This window comes from Lacerta agilis, chromosome 6, assembly GCF_009819535.1.
Source record: "Lacerta agilis isolate rLacAgi1 chromosome 6, rLacAgi1.pri, whole genome shotgun sequence".
Lineage (NCBI taxonomy): Eukaryota > Metazoa > Chordata > Lepidosauria > Squamata > Lacertidae > Lacerta > Lacerta agilis.
The window spans coordinates 62,711,956-62,730,296 of record NC_046317.1 but is presented as its reverse complement, the minus strand read 5'-3'; the positions used below and the strand labels follow the sequence as shown (position 1 = coordinate 62,730,296).

Sequence of the window (18,341 nt, the reverse complement as noted above, 5' to 3'; positions counted from 1 at the left end):
GCGGGGGGCAGGGGAGACAGTATGTTTGTATTGGATTTTCAACAAATGTAAAATTATTGCCCAGCAGGGAGAAGCTAGTTGAAAAATACAAACAACTCAGAAGAAAGAGGTTCTTCAGGGTTAATAAAGAAGCCAGCGCACTAAAACACATTCAGAGAAGGAACTGGCTTCCTGTAAACTCCAGGAGTGTGCCACATTGGATAAAAATACTCAGTTTGGATAGGACTGGATAGATTGCTCATATTTTCCCTGAAGTGTCAGTGACATGTAAGGCTGGCACTTAAAGGCACAGTTGTAGTTTTTGTTTTAGCAGCCATCTGATACCTAGAAATGTACCTGGTGAAGCTTTTGCTGGCATGGAGTTAAGAGGTGGGAGAAGCATCTCTTAGTATATTAAAGGTATTGGCATGGGGCCAGAAAAAAAATGATGGCAGCTCTAATGAAAAGAAATAATGCAGTCCCTACTGACATCATGTCTAATTTACAACATTTGATAGCAGGATGTAGAGATGATGTGCGCTGAAGTTATGTGCATAGTATTGTGTGTAAGCCAGTATATTGCCAAAAGAGCCAAATTCGCAAATAGACCATGACCAGTCATATTCCCACGATGGCTATTATAAAGCTGATTTTATAATATTTACATACATTCTTCATTCCTAAGTACTTGGCTTCTTGCAGCTGTGACACTGCTTCCTTCGATCATACTGTAGGTGTAGACATCTTGTATCATTACTGCATCTCACTTAACGTTGGGAGAAACACAAGTTCTTTCACTAGCTCCAGCTGAAACAGTAAGGAATTGGGACTGTCAGGCCCTAATCTCAACTGCAGTGCTATTGATAACTGTGTAACAGCACTTCTGACCAGATGCTATAAACCAGGGCTGGGGAACCTTTCAGCCTGCAGAAGTTGTTGGACTTCAATTCTTATCAGCTCCGGTCAGCATAGTCAGGGATGATTGGGAGTTATATTGCTGCAGTATTGGTGGAGGGTGGACAGAGGTTCCCCAGCTCTGCTCTCAACTTTTGCCACCATTCCCACCCATTGGGATGCATTTTACTGGGGGTCGCTATTAATAATATGTCTGGTGGTGCTTGTTTTCTTGTTGTGTTTGCCATGCTTTGATTAGCAGTCCAAAGAAATGAAACACTACCCAAAGAGGCACACCTCTTCTAATCAAGCAGTCAGCTCTTCTGGCAAACAGAGATGCAACCTATGTTATTTCATTTTATTTATTTCTCTAAATATTTGCACCCTCTCTTTTGACTCAGATGGGCCCCTAAGGTAATTTGTAATCTATTAAAAGCAAACAATAAAATGCAAAAGTACAATAACTAATAAAAAGTAGTAACTTCTAAAATTAGAGCCAGTGAAACACATCCTTGCAGGGGAACAGAAACTCAGCCCAGACTAAAGGTCTGGCAAAACAGAAGAATGATTTTTCAGCTTGCCTACTAAAGGTACAGTCATTAAAGAACGGGCCAATCTGGCCTCCTGGAGAGGGAGTTCCATTAACAGGGCAATTCAACTGAGAATGTTGTGTATTGTACTGTGTACTGTGGATTAGCTTAAATGCAGTGGGCCACAGCACAAGGCCTCTGGTGAAATATACAGTTTGTGAGCCTGTTAATGTGGAAGAAGACAGTCCATCAAATAATCTGCCCCCAAATGGTTTATAGACTTTGTATGTAATAATCAGCACTTCAAACTGGAGTCTAGAAATGACTTGGCAGACAGATTGAACAATGTTGCAGCCTTTAGTATTTTACTCTGGGATAAAGAATGACATTTATTGACGTGAATGTTCAGGAGAATACCTTTAGCTAATATAAAGAACTGTTGACACATTTCCCTTGAAGAATAAGAAGTAATTACTCTTGAATGAGCTGAGTGATAAATTGCAGCTACCCTTCACACAGGTATGTGCCATGCTAAAGGCACAGAAGTGTGCCTGTTTTTAAAAAGTTGGCAACTCTGGTGGTGTGAACAGTATTCCATAATGATATCACACCTAATTTACAACAGTTAATGTAGCTTGGGGCTGAGATAAAGTGTGCTAATGCTGTGTTTCTGACAACAGTACAAAGCCGCATAGGCCAAATCCACAAATATCTCACAGCCAGCATATAGACAAGATTATGATAGTAGACTACAATGAATAGCAGTAGGGGATTTAAACAACAACAACAACCCAAAACCCACCCTTACCCATTCAAAGCACATGTGTTGGGGGTGCACGGGCTTGCCCCATTCCCCTTCCATTGAAGCATCCTGTGCATACATTATATGAGTTTCATGAAACTGCATGGAAGTAGCTCCCTTGCATAAGCGTGCATCAGTTCATGGTTCCCTCCCAAGAAGTGGTACAAGTGAAACCCAAAGGCACAATCACCTGGGAGGTTTGCACAATAAAGTTCTCCTGTGTAGGACCCAGTACATAAGCATAAGCGCTTCCCTAGGTTGGGCTGTGAGGTGCATTTATTGTGTTGTTTCCATTCCTGTACTTCATTGCAAAATTAACCTGTTAGCCGCACATTGTTGATCAATCAGTTGAGGATGGCATGCCATGCAGAGAGTGCATAAATGTGATTTTGCTTTAGGGGAAGTGCTTCTCAGATCTCCCCTTCCAATTTTCCTCCACAAAACAGCAGCCCAGACATGTTGTCATTTTCCTGAGGCCTGATCCAAAAGCCATCAAAATTAAGATTTCCCCTCTGTGTATTGTTTGAAGTTACTGGCTTAGGAAGGGGGTGGGCCAGTGTACTGTTACCAAGATGAAGCAGTAAAAATTTTCCAGTAGTGTATGTCTAACAACTTTGTATCACTGAGCTATTCCAAAACAGAGATACTCCCTTCCCATGTTGCTTTTCCTTTCTCCATTAGCTGCATCCTTCCAGTTTTCCATTCCATTCTATGGCAATCTTCTTCTTCACCTGCCCCATGCACCCTTGCTTCTCTTACTGTTTCCTCATTACAGAAATCCTGTTCCATTGAGAATAAATCATGAGTCACAAGAGTGAAAAGGTCTCTTCCAGTAGTTGTTGTGGCAAGCAGGAGTGAGGCTTAAGGTTATTTTACTTGCTTTTTTGTTGCTATGTTATTCCTAAAGTATTTTAACTTTTTTCCACTCAATACTGCAGAGATGTATAACTCTGCAGAGGACAATGAAAGCTGCTACATTTTGCACTAGGTTTCAGTGCTGGATGATGATAATAATAATAATAATAATAATAATAATAATAATAATAATAATAATAATAAATTTATACCCCGCCCATCTGGCTGGGTTTCCCCAGCCTCTCTGGGTGGCTCCTAACCAAATATTAAAACCACAACACAGCATTAAACATTAAAAACTTCCCTAAACAGGGCTGCCTTCAGATGTCTTTTAAAAGTAAGATAGTTGCTTATTTCCTTGACATCTGATGGGAGGGCGTTCCACAGGGCAGGCGCCACTACCGAGAAGGCCCTCTGCCTGGTTCCCTGTAACCTCATTTATTGCAGTGAGGGAACCGCCAGAAGGCCCTCAATGCTGGACCTCCGTGTCCAGGCTGAACAATGGGGGTAGAGACGCTCCTTCAGTATACTGGACCAAGGCCGTTTGGGGCTTTAAAGCTCAGCACCAACATATAAGATGTCCATGTATATTGCATTAGTTACTGGAAAAATACATATTGGGACTAGCTCTTCCCAAGCTGTTGCTGAGGTGTTCTGCCTACCTGTGATCCTAAACATACTCCTTAGCACTTTGCCTTCCAATACAAATACTTCTTTCCATGCATGACTGTGCCGGTCAAGAGGTTGGAACTCCCTCCTTAGCAAGGCTTAACCTCGGTCCTGTATATCTGAAGGAGAGTCTCCACCCCCACCATTCAGCCCAGACACTGAGATCCAGCACTGAGGGCCTTCTGGCGGCTCCCTCACTGCGAGAAGCAAAGCTACAGGGAACCAGGCAGAGGGCCTTTTCGGTAGTGGCGCCCACCCTGTGGAACGCCCTCCCATCAGGGGTCAGAGAGATAAACAACTACCTGTCATTTAGAAAATACCTGAAGGCAGCCCTGTTTAGGGAAGTTTTTAATCTGTGACTTTGTATTGTATTTTGATATTTGTTGGAAGCCGCCCAGAGTGGCCGGGGAGACCCAGCCAGATGAGCGGGGTATAAATAATAAAATTATTATTATTATTATTATTATTATTATTATTATTATTATTATTATTAATTTTAATTGGAAATTATGGTAGCAGCAGTAGCCTTCCATCTCCCAAGCCTCTCAGTGTAAATAAATGATGGGTGGCGTATGTTACTGTGCAGTTCTAATTGTTGGGAAAGAGGGGGTGTACTATCATGATCTTATCTTTCCCCCTGCATCATAGAGTTGCTGGGTCTACATGAAGTACCTGCCAGGTATAGTACAGCTTTGATCATTCCCTAGCATAGTGTAGAGAGAAATGTCATTTTCCATGTTTTAGTGACAGTTCATGGAAATGATTAGCTGATTTCATCAACCTGTTGATGAAACAGGAAACATTAGAACATGTCTTCTTCTACTGCAAGTATTATACGGACGTCCGAGCAAGGTTTATCCAACCCATTTTAGGTAAGTTTCCTGGGCTTTCAGAACAACATAATATCTCATTGCTATTACAGGATGAAAGCCCAGAAATCACTTACGCTGTCGCCAGATTCTGTGCAGCCTTGATAGATATACGCCGAAAGATGGTCTGTGATGTAAATCGACTTTAAATAGTGGCCTAAAACATTGTTGGATTTTTTTTTTAGTAGCCTATCTCATAGAACCGATACCCGAGTCTAAATTTTATTAGTTATATCTATGTTTAATCAATGATTTTAAGGACATGGTTTAAGTTGGGCTGGATATGTTGAATATGCCCTCATCATGTAATGAGTACCCATTTAAACATATATTTTTTACATTGTTTTTACATTGGTTTTATAAATGTAAATATCTTGTTTTATGCTGGTCTGTGACCGAATAAAGTACATTCATTCATTCAACCTGTTGTCATAAAGCCAATGCACACCAAAGAATATACCGTATTTTTCCATGTATAAGATGCCTCCATGTATAAGACGACCCCTATTTTTTTTAACCCAAAATTAAGAAATTAAGTTGTTTAGCTTTTTTGAGAGGTGGGGGAGGTCATTTCCGCCAATCGCTCACCCGCCTGCCTGCCACTGCCGATTGCTTGCCACAGCCACTGCCGATCGCACACCTCGCCGCAGCCACCAATTGTCTGCCCACTCGCCACAGCTGCCAATCACCTGCCCAATTGCCACAGGCAATTGCTAGCAGGCTTTGCCGCAGCCGCCAATCACCCGCCCAATCATTTCTGCCAATCTCCTGCTTGCTGCTGCCATTAACCGCACGTCCCCCCTCTGCATTCACTATCCATGTATAAGATTACACCCAATTTTTGCCTAATTTTTTTTTAGCAATAAGCATCATCTTATACATGGAAAAAATATGGTATGTTCTATAAATACTCAGCAAAAGTATCTTACTGCTGCTCAAATCCAACTCACCCCGACTTTGGCTGCTCTTCACAATGTTTTCCTTCTTTTTCATTTCAGGCATTAGTATTAGTATTTTGAGTCTTGTAAAATATAGGCAGGTTTTACTAAAACATATGAAAATTTAAGCCACAAAAGTACCTAAGGAAAGAGTATTCCATTTACAAGCTGCTGATCTAGCCTGTATTATCAGAGCTGTATCTCACTAGGACCTTAGTTTCTTCCAAAAATAGAAGTCAGCTTGTGATAGGAGTTAAGTGATGCCATTGTGCTCCTTCTTTTAGGGCTGTCAAAATTACCGGTATTTCAAGCTGGTTAGAATGTCTGTGTGTTTATAGTCTCCAGCCCCCTCCATATCAGCTCCTTCCTAATTTCTCTCTGGTTTACAAAAGTACATGAGTTTAAATGGCAAAATACATGTAATGGCCAAGCTTTTCTGTTATAAACAAGGCAATCAGGAAAATATTCATTTAAAAAATAAAGTAGAAATCAGTTGTCAGTCTTCAGGTATCATCAACCTGCCCTTTCCCCTTCAGCAGTGAATGTCTAATCCTCTCTCCAGGACACTGATAATAGTGTGAGCAGGATTTCTTCCCTGCTTCAGTTGGAACGTGCATCTTATCTCATGCATTTGCAAGAAGAGGAGCTCCTTAAAAGTCTTGTGTCAATAATACAATGCCTTGGAACATATCTCGTTCTTCCTGAACTAATTACAGGAACTGAGGAGTCTAAAAAAGAAACACTTTTCACTCTCCCACCCCACCCAAGACATGTCATAATTGGAATGGAAATTGCCCTCCCCAGTCTACTAACTAAGGATCTTAGAAAAAAGTTCCCATTGGTGCCAATGGGACTTTCCCCTCATCAAAGCTCCTAGTCACATAGGGTTGGGTTGGGGGCAGAGGGCAACTCCATTCTGATAGCTGTTGGAAAGTGAAGTGCTGACATCAGGAGGGTAAGAGCTGGAATCAACTCGCTGATCAACCCTTAAACTAACCACATGGCATTGAATATGGCATATTATCTGTCTATCTCATCCTAGAAGTTTTAACAAGAGGGAATCAAAGTGCCATTTTGTACCCGTGTTGACTTACTCTCTTTGCATTCTCCCCCCCCCTTCAGCCTAAACCACACAAAGTCTTTGAGGGGGGAAATGGAATGCATGCTGCCCTGAGCTCATTAATGGTGCCCTACATACAGTACAAATATTGTATAATCTGAAACCTTTTAATGCTAATATTGTGCTTTTGCAGAATTAATTTGGGAATCGTGTGTGTGCCTGTGTGTGTGTGTGTATTCATGCAGCATGAGCCACTTTTAGTGTTTTTTTGAATTCTGACAAGTCCATATATAATGGAGGAATTGGCATAAGATCATGACTGTTTAGTTATATATCTTGAACCAATTATTCCAGATTAGTGAGGGAGGTTTGTTTTAATGCCTTATTAAATATTCCTTAAAGTGCATATAAAATGACCAGACAAGAGGAAAAATGTTTATGAAGCTTTTGCAGTGAATAGCCATGACAATATAATGATACCAGACTGTAACCATGACCATCTGTTTTGCTGTCTAATTAATACTGACTTGCAGTAGATTGGAATATGGATTTTCCATCAGGCTTTGCCTAATTGCTGCTCTGCAGCTACATCACTGCGCATTGTGCTGACATTCTATGTTTGTGCACATCTTCGCTGTAAACATTGCCTGCGAGTTCTGAGTCCTGATCTTTCCCCCACACATTCACCTATATTTAGTGGAAGGTATAACAGTGCACCCATGGATGGTGCTGTGGTCTAAACCACTGAACCTCTTGGGCTTGCCAATCAGAAGGTCGGCGGTTCGAATCCCCACGACGGGGTGAGCTCCCATTGCTTGGTCCCAGCTCCTGCCAACATAGCAGTTTGAAAGAACGCCAAAAGTGCAAGTAGATAAATAGGTACCACTCCAGCAGGAAGGTAAATGGCTCCAGTTGCTCCAGAAGCAGCTTAGTCATGCTGGCCACATGACCCGAAAAAACTGTCTATGGACAAATGCCAGCTCCCTCGGCCTGTAAAGTGAGATGAGTGCCGCAACCCCAGAGTCCTTTGCGATTGGACTTAACTGTCTTTTTATAACCTTTTTATAACAGTGCAAGGATTGCATGTAGTGCTGGCTCAAGACATTTTGCTGCCTGAAGTGGAGCAAAAATCTCCTTAATCCTACTAGGGCCAAACACTTTAGTATCACGGCAGAGCAGGGAAGGTTTTCGTTTGTTTCAGAATTTATCAGAATTCAGAAAATATCTGAATATAAAACATAGATAATAAAATAGTATTAAAACACATAAATCAACAAGAATTAAAAACTACAGAAATATATCTAATTTGAGAAGATATTGAAAACATTAACTGATACTGTATTGGGGTTACTTCATTTTGAAGAAAGAAAATTCCAGAGAGCAGGTACCACAGTGCTAAGGTCACAGTGTGCCGTACTTGCAAGTGTGTATGTCACCATCAACAGATGCTCCTCCACAAATGTAAATGACTGGGGCAGTTTCTCTGATTCTGTTGTTCAGAATTGCATAGGGCTTTATGCACCGGTAGTATAACCTTGAACCTAGCTTAGTAGCAGATTGGCAGCCAGTGCATCACTATCAACAGAAGTGTCACATGTTCCTGATAAGATGCCCCAGAGAGCAACCATGCAGCAGTATTTTGTACTATCTGCAGCTTCCCAATCAAATTCAAGTGCAGACAAAAGATGGTATTTCTTCACACAGTGCATTGTTAAACTGTGGAATTTGCTCCCACAGAAGACAGTGAGAGTCACCAACTTGGATGGCTTTAACAGAAGATTAGACAATTTCATGGAGGATCAGGCTATTGGTGATGCCTAGCCATGATGGCTATGTTGCCTTCACAGTCATAGGTAGTGTGCTTCTGAATGCCACTTGCTGGAGACCGCAGGGAGAGAACATTTTATAGCTCTCTAGTCCTGCTTGCAGGCTTCCCATTGGCCACTGTGAGAAGAAGATACTGGACTAGATGGGCCATTGGCCTGACCCAAGAAGCTCTTAATTTCTTAAGGGCAGCCTCATGTAAAGTGCATTAAGGTAATCAAGTCTAGAGGTTACCACTACTTGGATCACTGTTGCCTAGCTATCCCTGTCCAGGAACAGTTGTAGCTAGCATACCAGCAAAAGTGTCCTAGTGACTAAAGACACTTGAGCCTTCAGTGACCATGCTGGATCAAGGAGTACCCCCAAGTTACACACCTATTCTTTCAGAGGGGAGTGTAATCCCATTCAGAGCAAGCAACTGACCAATTTCCCAGACCTGGAAACCACTTGCCCACATGGCTTCTTGTCTTTCTTGGATTTAATTTCAGTTTATTGGCTCTCATCCAGACTATTCTTATTGAATCCAGGGATTAGTTTGTGACTTGCACGGCACCTCCTGATTCAGATGCTACAGACAAAGATCTATGTGTCATCCGTGTACTAATGTAAAGGGTAAAGGGACCCCAACCATTAGGTCCAGTCGTGGACAACTCTGGGGTTGTGGCGCTCATCTCACTTTACTGGCCGAGGGAGCAGGCGTACAGCTTCCGGGTCATGTAGCCAGCATGACCAAGCCGCTTCTGGTGAACCAGAGCAGTGCACAGAAATGTCGTTTACCTTCCCGCCAGAGCGGTACCTATTTATCTACTTGCACTTTGACATGCTTTCGAACTGCTAGGTTGGCAAGAGCAGGGACCGAGCAACAGGAGCTCACTGCCCGTCATGGGGATTCGAACTGCCAACCTTCTGATCGGCAAGCCCTAAGCTCTGTGGTTTAACCCACAGTGCCATCCACATCCCTTAGTACTAATGAAACTGTGCTCCAAATAACTCACCATGACCAACCCCAGTGGCCTCTTATAGCATGGGGGGGGGGGAATACAACTCCCAGCAGGCCAAAGGGCAATTGCCCATGCCCTGGAACCAGTCCTGTAGGTAGGGGCAGAGCCAGTGTAACACAGTATTCTGCACTCCCATCTCACAGAGCCAATGCAGTAGGATTATGTGGTCAATGGTATCAAAGGTCACTGAGAGATCAAGGAGAATCAACAGGGTCACACTCCCCTATCTCTCTCCCTGTATATATGTACAGGCCTGAATTCAGATTGAAATGGGTCTAGAAAATCAGTCTCATCCAAGAGTGCCTGCAGCTATGTCGTGATCACCCTCTATGCTACCTTCCCCCAGAAAAGGTGTATCAGCAACTGGGTGGCACTTGTGAAGAACCCCAAAAGGGCATTTCACCATAGATATTACGAATGGTTAAAAAGGAAAACCACTCAAAGAGGAATGAAATTAATGCTGTATTTATGTTTAACAATAAAATGTTTGAAATCTGGACCATACTTCTAGAAAAGGTAGATTTTCACTTGCTGTGCAGGCGAATACATGCTTTGTTTTAGTTATCAAATCCACTCAAATATCTATTGCATCAAATTTCTAGTTATTCCCATCCTCCCCCACAATTTACCCCAGGACAATAAGATTATCATCATAATTAAATATTTGCATATTATTATTTGCCTGGCTCAGGAAGCAGGATTGGTTTCCGGCTCATGCTCTTAGTCAGAAAATAAGCAACTTAATTTGTTTTGTTTTACCATCACAGCTCTTTTAATATGAAAAATACCACAATGGTTCCCTCCACAACCCCTTTGAGGTTCTGATCCAACTAAAACGAGTGACTTCTAAAATCCAGTGAGAACATTTAAACTAAGTTTTTCCCAACTAAGTTGTCCCATTGTTTCCAATGGGACATGCAGCACAATCCTGCACTGCACATGTTTACTCAGAAGTAAGTTCCATTGTGTTTAGTGGGCCTTACTCCTAGGTAAGTATGTATAGGATTGCAGTCTTAGTCACATGCAGACTTACTCAGAAGCCCCACAGTGTTCAGTTTCATAAAATATGAGTTAATCATAAACTCATATTTGTATAAAACCTTCAAGTGCAACCCAAAATGGTACATATCCTCTCCCCACCTGTCCTTTATTCTCTGCCATGTCGGCTATTTATATTTAGCTCCTGATCCAATATGAAACTCAGCACCTCTCAGGAATGGCAAGAACTTGGTAAATTTCTCCATCACCAATCTCGGATGGTAGATTTGGGTTTTCTTTACAATACAAGATACAGTACTTCACCTCATACAGAATAAGAACAGAAGAGCCCTGCTGGATCATTGTGAATAGAAAAGTTTTTGCTGTGCCCAATTAATTGATGAATCAGCAGGTATATTGCCATACAGCTATCTGCAGACTGCCAGCAAGTGATCTACAAGCAAACAGCATTTGTTGAGTTGTGAAACACATTTTGCTCATCACAAGCATTGGCAGACAATCTTGACATCACTGATTATCAGAATGACAAATGCTTTTAAATAAAATAAAATTAAAACTACTATAGAAACATGAGTACTACAACACACTATGTTTTGGCTGCCTTTGAAAAGTGATTGAATCATAGAATCATAGAGTTGGAAGAGACCACAAGGGCCATCCAGTCCAACCCCCTGCCAAGCAGGAAACACCATCAAAGCATTCCTGACAGATGGCTGTCAAGCCTCTGCTTAAAGACCTCCAAAGAAGGAGACTCCACCACACTCCTTGGTAGCAAATTCCACTGCCGAACAGCTCTCACTGTCAGGAAGTTCTTCCTAATGTTTAGGTGGAATCTTCTTTCTTGTAGTTTGAATCCATTGCCCCGTTTCCGCTTCTCTGGAGCAGCAGAAAACAACCTTTCACCCTCCTCTATATGACATCCTTTTATATATTTGAACATGGCTATCATATCACCCCTTAACCTTCTCTTCTCCAGGCTAAACATACCCAGCTCCCTAAGCCGTTCCTCATAAGGCATCGTTTCCAGGCCTTTGACCATTTTGGTTGCCCTCCTCTGGACACGTTCCAGCTTGTCAGTATCCTTCTTGAACTGTGGTGCCCAGAACTGGACACAGTATTCCAGGTGAGGTCTGACCAGAGCAGAATATAGTGGTACTATTACCTCCCTTGATCTAGACGCTATACTCCTATTGATTGAAAACTGCAACTGTCCTAGAATGTGGCCACCAAGTTAATAAATGAACCTGGCTACTTACCAGCAATACTGGCTGAATGTTAATTTCTAGTAGGAGTGTGCATCAGACCCAGACAAGCCCAGAACCCTAAACTGAAGTGGGACATTTTGGACAGATTTGAGGCTTGGCCAAATCAAAGCAGGGTCTCTCTGAAGTGCCCCAACTGAAGCAGAGCTCTGCAAAGTAGTTCAGGACCATTTGGCTTTGGGGACCTTTAAAAAACTGTGAAGGTAGGCTTAACTTTTTGCAGACACACTTTCATCCCGTGAAAGGAGGGGTGACTTTTATGCCAGGCTGGAGGGACAGGAGTTGGAGAACTCTTTTGTGATTGACAGCTTCTAATCAGAGGGAATGATTGTACCAAGTCTCTTCCACCAGTATTTTGGCACAGTAATACATCACCATGTTCTTTTTCCCAGGTTTACGAGGAACCATTAATGAGTACTTTTTGGGTTTGGTCAGTCAACCAGCTACAAAGCCACCTAAGGGTTACCTTGTTCAACCCACATTTTACCAACTTCCTCACAATAATATCCTGGGGGACTTTGTCAAAAGGCTTACTGAAATCAATAGGCTTACTGAAATCAAAAGGCTTACTGAAATCCACAGCATTTCCCTGATCCACCAAGTTTGTAATCCCATCAGAATATAACTCAAGAGTGGACTGACCTTGAACAGTAGCCACAGAATGTTGACTATCAGTTGGGAAACAGAAGTGGAGGACAGGGTTAGGAGTATCCCATATGTAAGTGTGTGACTGACTAGAATCCTGAACAGGAGTTCTCATTACAGCATTGATTTGTTACAGGGTTCTATTTGTGCAGTTGTGATACTCTTTCTTGCATTACATATGGCATCATATCAGCATGTGAGGCATTTCCTACATGTTTAATTGTGGTCTGTCTAGATAAACTGCATACTTTACATCAAAACACAAAGCCATGTAAAAGTAAATCTGTTACTATACAGAGGGAAGCAAAAATAATAATAATAATTATGCATCAGCTTCCTTCAGCCTAAATGCCTGGAGCAAAGTAAGTGAATCATACATATCACTTTTGCTCTGCTGGCAGCACATTTGATGTGATATAGTCACTTTGCATTGAGCAAAACTGGGGGTTCCCCTCTGCTCAGCAGAAAGTGTTAGCTATAAAACTTTGGCGTAATATAATTTGGAGCCTATTGCTTTTATTTATTTCATTCCTGGTTACGCCATATAGCAACTTGTCCTTGCTATGATATTATTGATAGGAATGTGAGCACGTATCTGCTTTAAAAGCACCTTAAAATATAGCAAGTAAACTGTGTCATATGTAAAGCTGGCTACCACGATCAAAGACAACAAGGGATAGTATACAACAGTACCCATAAATAAAGTGGACTTTTATTTATTCATCTCCCAGATATTTGCCAGAAAGTTGGGGGACCCCCTGGAGTAGATTTGGGGGCATGGGGATTCCGTGGAGGAATGAACGAGCAAGTCTGCTCACATGGCACTGGATATCACCTATGGGTTTCCAAGAAGCATACCAGCATGTTTTGAGAAAGCAGAGCTATCTCATATTGTTTCTACCAGTGGTCATAGGTTTGTCAAAGTAACCCTAAATGTCTTCTTGACATAGAACTGAAAACCTTTCCTTAGCTTATTTCAGTTTGGGACTGAGACTTTTGTAGGTTATTTATGTTCTCAGGGACATAAGATGGACATAGGAAATGATGGACAGATACGGATTGGGGATATAGTTATTCTTGATTCTCTGAAATATTTGGGTGGCTTTTGTTACCATTCACCATGGCATCCTTGTGAGCTATCTTGTCTGCATTGGACTGTGAAGTCCTGTGTTTCAGTGGCTCTCATCCTTTTTGTCCGGTTGGTCTCAGAAAGCGATGCTGTTTCCCATAAACTTTGACATGTGGGCCCCCACAGTGATCCATCTTCTCCCCCGGGCTTTTCAACATGTACATGAAATTGCTGCATGAAGTTAGAGCTTTGGGAGGTTGATGATACATGTCTCTATCTCCCTTCTCCATTTGATCAGAGGGAGTGGGCAGGTTAGGTCGTAAAGCAGAGCTGGAACACAGTGATGGGCTAGCTGTGGGTGAACAAGCCGAATCTGAATCCAGACAAGATGGAAGAGCTGTTGCTTGATCCAGGGATAATTGCACAGACTGTGGCTATGTACACACAACATTTTGTTCCAGAATTGATGGAGACTAAATACTTGTTTTTTCTTCGAGGTCCACAAACAATCTAGATCTATTGCATATGTTTCCACTGAAAAGTGCTTATTGAGAAACTGGTTTCATTTAGAAAATAAATGCTCATTTCTGATTCATTCTGTATTACCCCACAGTGTGCGCATTTGAAAACAGATAGAGGCACTCGTGTCTAATGATGTTGTGGGTGGCCTTTTACCCAGATCACAATCACCACTTCCTACTTCATTCACTTGGGGCATATGCAGGGAGGAAAAGATGTGGATAACCTAATGAAAGAGAGGGTTTTCAAACACATATCAAATAACCACTCCCATCCTTATGGATGGTAGGGTCTAGAATCAGTATAGATTGAAAGCAGTACATTGAGGACAAACCATAGTCTGTCATGTTTTGATTTGCCTTAATTGCATTTGAGGAAGCTAATATTTTTCTGATTTGGAGAGTATATTATAACAAAAGTTGTTGAATTTTTAAAACATTGCATTTTGTTACTTAGAAATTTCCACTATTCATAGGAGTTCATTTTTATGCTAGCTGGATATGAGGACTATTGCCATTGACAACACTGTTGTTTCAATATACCGTAAGTAAATAGGTAGTTTTCCCCAGTTAATGATATCACATTGAGGGATGTGATATCATTAACTCTGGGCACACAATGAATTACAAGTAGTACTCTATGAGCAATGCTATTACTGATGTCAAGTCCTGCAGTATTTCCTGCCCATCATGTGGACCTTAACCCTTAGTAGGAAAAGTTCCAGGCTACCCTGTAGATTAGTATGAGCATCTCTCTTTCTGACTTCTGGCCAGAAGTATACAAGCCCTTCTTTCCAAACAAAGTAAATGGTAACATCAGCTACTATCTGGCCAGCCTGAGCTCTGAATTCAAAGAAGAGTGTGTTCTATGAGGTGAAGCTTGGTTGTGTTCAGAGCCTCTTGTTGCAATGCAGCTGTATGACATAATAGTGTCTGCAAAGTAGTTTCACTGCAAAGTGATTTGGAAGGAGGACAAAGCTGAGACTGAGAAGAGGCATGTAGCTTCTTTCTCATTCCATAAGCATGAATGCTGCCTTGCAAACTTCTTGACCTTATCCAATGATCCACCCAAATCTCCTGTCTTTGATATGTACAGACTAGAACAAGCTGGAGTCTTCTGTGATTGTAGACTATGGTATCTGATGCACATTGGATAACCTTCAAAATTATTGTGCAGATGCATCTTTAGTCAGATTGTTGTTTTTTTCTATTCTCTTTCATAGAACCATAATCAAAGATGGAAGAGACCTCAAAGATCATGTAGTCCAATCCCCCCACTGATGCAAGACACTCACTACTACAGCATTGCTGGTAGGTGGTCATCCAGGCTCTGCTTAAAAAACCCAAAACTATAACAAAGGAGAGTCTACCACCTTCTGAGGCAGCCTGTTCCACTGTCAATCAGCTTGTGCCACCAGGAAGTTATTACCAATATTTACTCTAAATACTTATGCTTGTAGTTTGAATCCATTGGTTCATGTCCCACCATCTGAAGCAACTGAAAACAAATTAGCTCCATCATCTATGGAAGTTTCTGCAGGTCACGAAGGGCAGGGAGAAAAACACTAGTTACACAATTTGATTTCAGAACAGACTAGCACATTAACTGGGAAATATTTGTTTAGGTTCTGGGGAATGTGACTGCTTCTTCAGTTCTGTGTTAAAAGACTATTTAGGTAGATACATCCTGTTCAAAGCAAAGATTACTATTATTTGCGTGGCCAGGCGAAGTCCCCCCGTACCCCGGGGCAGCCCCTGAGGGAAATACTGACTCATGACAACGTTCTATGGGATTAAATTGGCCACAACTTTATTAATATTTCAGATGTAGGAAGACTTTGGCTCAGGCATTGGGTGTTTATCCTTCCCAGCCCCCCAGCCGGGGTTCTGGGTAACTTCAGGGTTATCCAGCATGATTGGGAAGTGGGCTAGTCTGGAGAGCATATGTTCAAGCAGATAGCCCACCCCCTATGTTCGCTGCCGCTGGAAGGGGAGGGCAGTGACGACCCTGGGCATTTGGTCAATGCCTCCCCCTGAGACCCCTTTAACGGGAACCCTGTTATCGCCACCGCCCCATGCCCCCCCCAATCCTGTAAATGACTAAAGGATTCCGCCCAAGGCCTGCAACCACCAAAGTTGTGACGAATTGCTACGGGAAAGGCGAAACCTGCCAATGCAGGGAAATTCCTTTCCGGCCCTTCAGCAGCGACCTTGTCATAGCAGTGCCTGCGTGCCTGTGTGGCTGTGGAAAAAAGGTGGTTAAACCTGCAAAGTAAGCGTCAATTGAGGGAGTGGAGGGTGGGGAAGCTCTGAATCCAACGGCCGCTTCCCAGGTATGACTCAAGTTCTATTGTGTGTACTGTATAATCCCTCCTTCTACCTGGCCAATCCCCCTGGCAACACCTCCCCAGACGGGATTGGGCGGCTGCTAGAGTAGGTGGAGTCCACAGGTATCCCAACCTGGGAAGGCGAAGCCAAACCAACTGCCAGGAGCTGCCAACGTGATTCAACAGGTCTCCCCTCAACCTTGCAACATGCGCACCCCATTTGATGTGGGGAACGCTCATTGTAACACATAAATAACACTACACGTTAGCAGCAACTTTAATGTGACTTCTCAGGCCTAAGACCACAACCTACCGTATTTTTTGCTCCATAAGACGCACTTTTTTCCTCCTAAAAAGTAAGGGGAAATACCTGTGCGTCTTATGGAGCGAATGGTGGTCCCTGGAGCTGAATTGCCCAGGGGCCAAAAGCAGATTGTGCTTTTTATTTTACAAAGAGAAAAGGGAGTGTTGAAAGGACCCCGCTCAGCAGCTGATCAGCAGGAGATCGGGAGAGAGATAAGAGTCCCCGGCTCCCTTTCAGCCCCGCCCTCCTTTGTTGAATGTGCTGCAGAGGGAGGTTGTTTGTTTCCCCAGGACATGTGACTGGCTGATTAGATTATCTGTCTGAAAACAGTAGAAATGGCTCCCTTTCCTTAAGATTTTTCAGAAATGTGAGTTAAACCCCATAAAAATGGGGCTTTTCCTCTTTGCTTTCCCCCCTTTGCAAAAGGAGCTTTGCTTTCCCCCCTTTGCAAAAAAAAGCTGCAAAACCTTTAGCTGATCCTCAAAACAAAAACAAAAACAAAAAAAACCCTAGGGCTTTTCCCTTTGCAAAAAAAGCTGCAAAACTTTTAGCTGATTCTCAAAAAAGGCCTTTTGCCTTTGCAAAAACAGCAGCAAAACCTTTAGCTGATCCTCCAAAAAAAACAACAACCCCAAAACCCCAGGGCTTTTCCCTTTGCAAAAAAGCTGCAAAACTTTTAGCTGATCCTCAAAAACAAAACAAAAAACAAAACAGGGCTTTTAGAGGAGGAAAACCAGAAAAAATATTTTTTTCTGGGTTTCCTCCTCTAAAAATGAGGTGCGCCCTATGGTCCGGAGAGTCCTATGGAGCGAAAAATACGGTATAGCTACCGGTACTTTCCCTCCCTCTGATTATTACAGCATGCTAAACTGAATATCAGAGATAGAAACCTCTGCTGAGCAGTGCACAAGATTCCAGGGGTCTTGGTACTTAACCAGGGTTTGTGTTTCCTTCGGAAATGAGGCACAATGGATACTATAGTGGTTTATTTACACTATATGGTTTATTTACACATCTATATAACCTGAGCCTACTTACGGAAGAAGGTCAGCGCATAAGCACAGTATTGCTTTCAAGAACAGATATCAACATCTCTCTCTCCAGCATACTGCTTATTTTATTACCACCAATCTACCTTTTCTAAAACTCTGGTATCGTCTTTTAAACCAACTGTCAGTTGAAGGAGGTAGGCTTCCTAATGGATCATTAGGAAATTAGCTTTTACATGTGTTGATGGCCTAGGACAGGAGTCAACAAACTTTTTCAGCCGTGGGCAGGTCCACTGTCCCTCAGACCTTGTGGGGGGCCGGACTATATTTTGAAAAAATAATAATGACTGAATTCCTATGCCCCACAAATAACGCAGAGATGCATTTTAAATAAAAGCACACATTCTACTCATGCAAAAACACCAGGCAGGCCCCACAAATAACCCAGAGATGCATTTTAAATAAAAGGACACATTCTACTCATGTAAAAACACACTGATTCTCGGACTGTCCGCGGGCCGCATTTAGAAGGCGATTGGGCCACATCTGGCCCCCGGGCCTTGGTTTGGGGACCCCTGGTCTAGGATTAAAGGGGGTGACTGATACACCATTTAGGAAGGTTGTCTAGGTTAAATAACTCTTCACATATGCTAATTCCATGGGATTATCATTGACTAATGCAAATCTTGAATATGCATTTTAGCACCTATAAATCTATATTATTATTATTATTATTATTATTATTATTATTATTATTATTATTATTATTATACCACCCTTCATCCAAGGATCACAGAGCAGTTTACA

The 18,341-nt window shown here is 42.2% G+C and overlaps 1 protein-coding gene across 4 annotated transcripts in view; it reads left to right on the top strand.

Moving 5' to 3' along the window:
• NGF (nerve growth factor) overlaps positions 1-18,341 on the top strand; it is a 66,941-nt gene that overhangs the window by 14,264 nt on the left and 34,336 nt on the right. For 3 of the 4 annotated variants that reach the window (XR_004426883.1, XM_033153051.1, XM_033153050.1), the window contains exon 2: positions 15,138-15,225. The exons of the other annotated variant lie outside the window; for it this stretch is intronic. The gene's annotated coding sequence lies outside the window, so the exon portion shown is untranslated. The remainder of the gene's footprint in view (positions 1-15,137; positions 15,226-18,341) is intronic. 4 annotated transcript variants of the gene reach the window in all.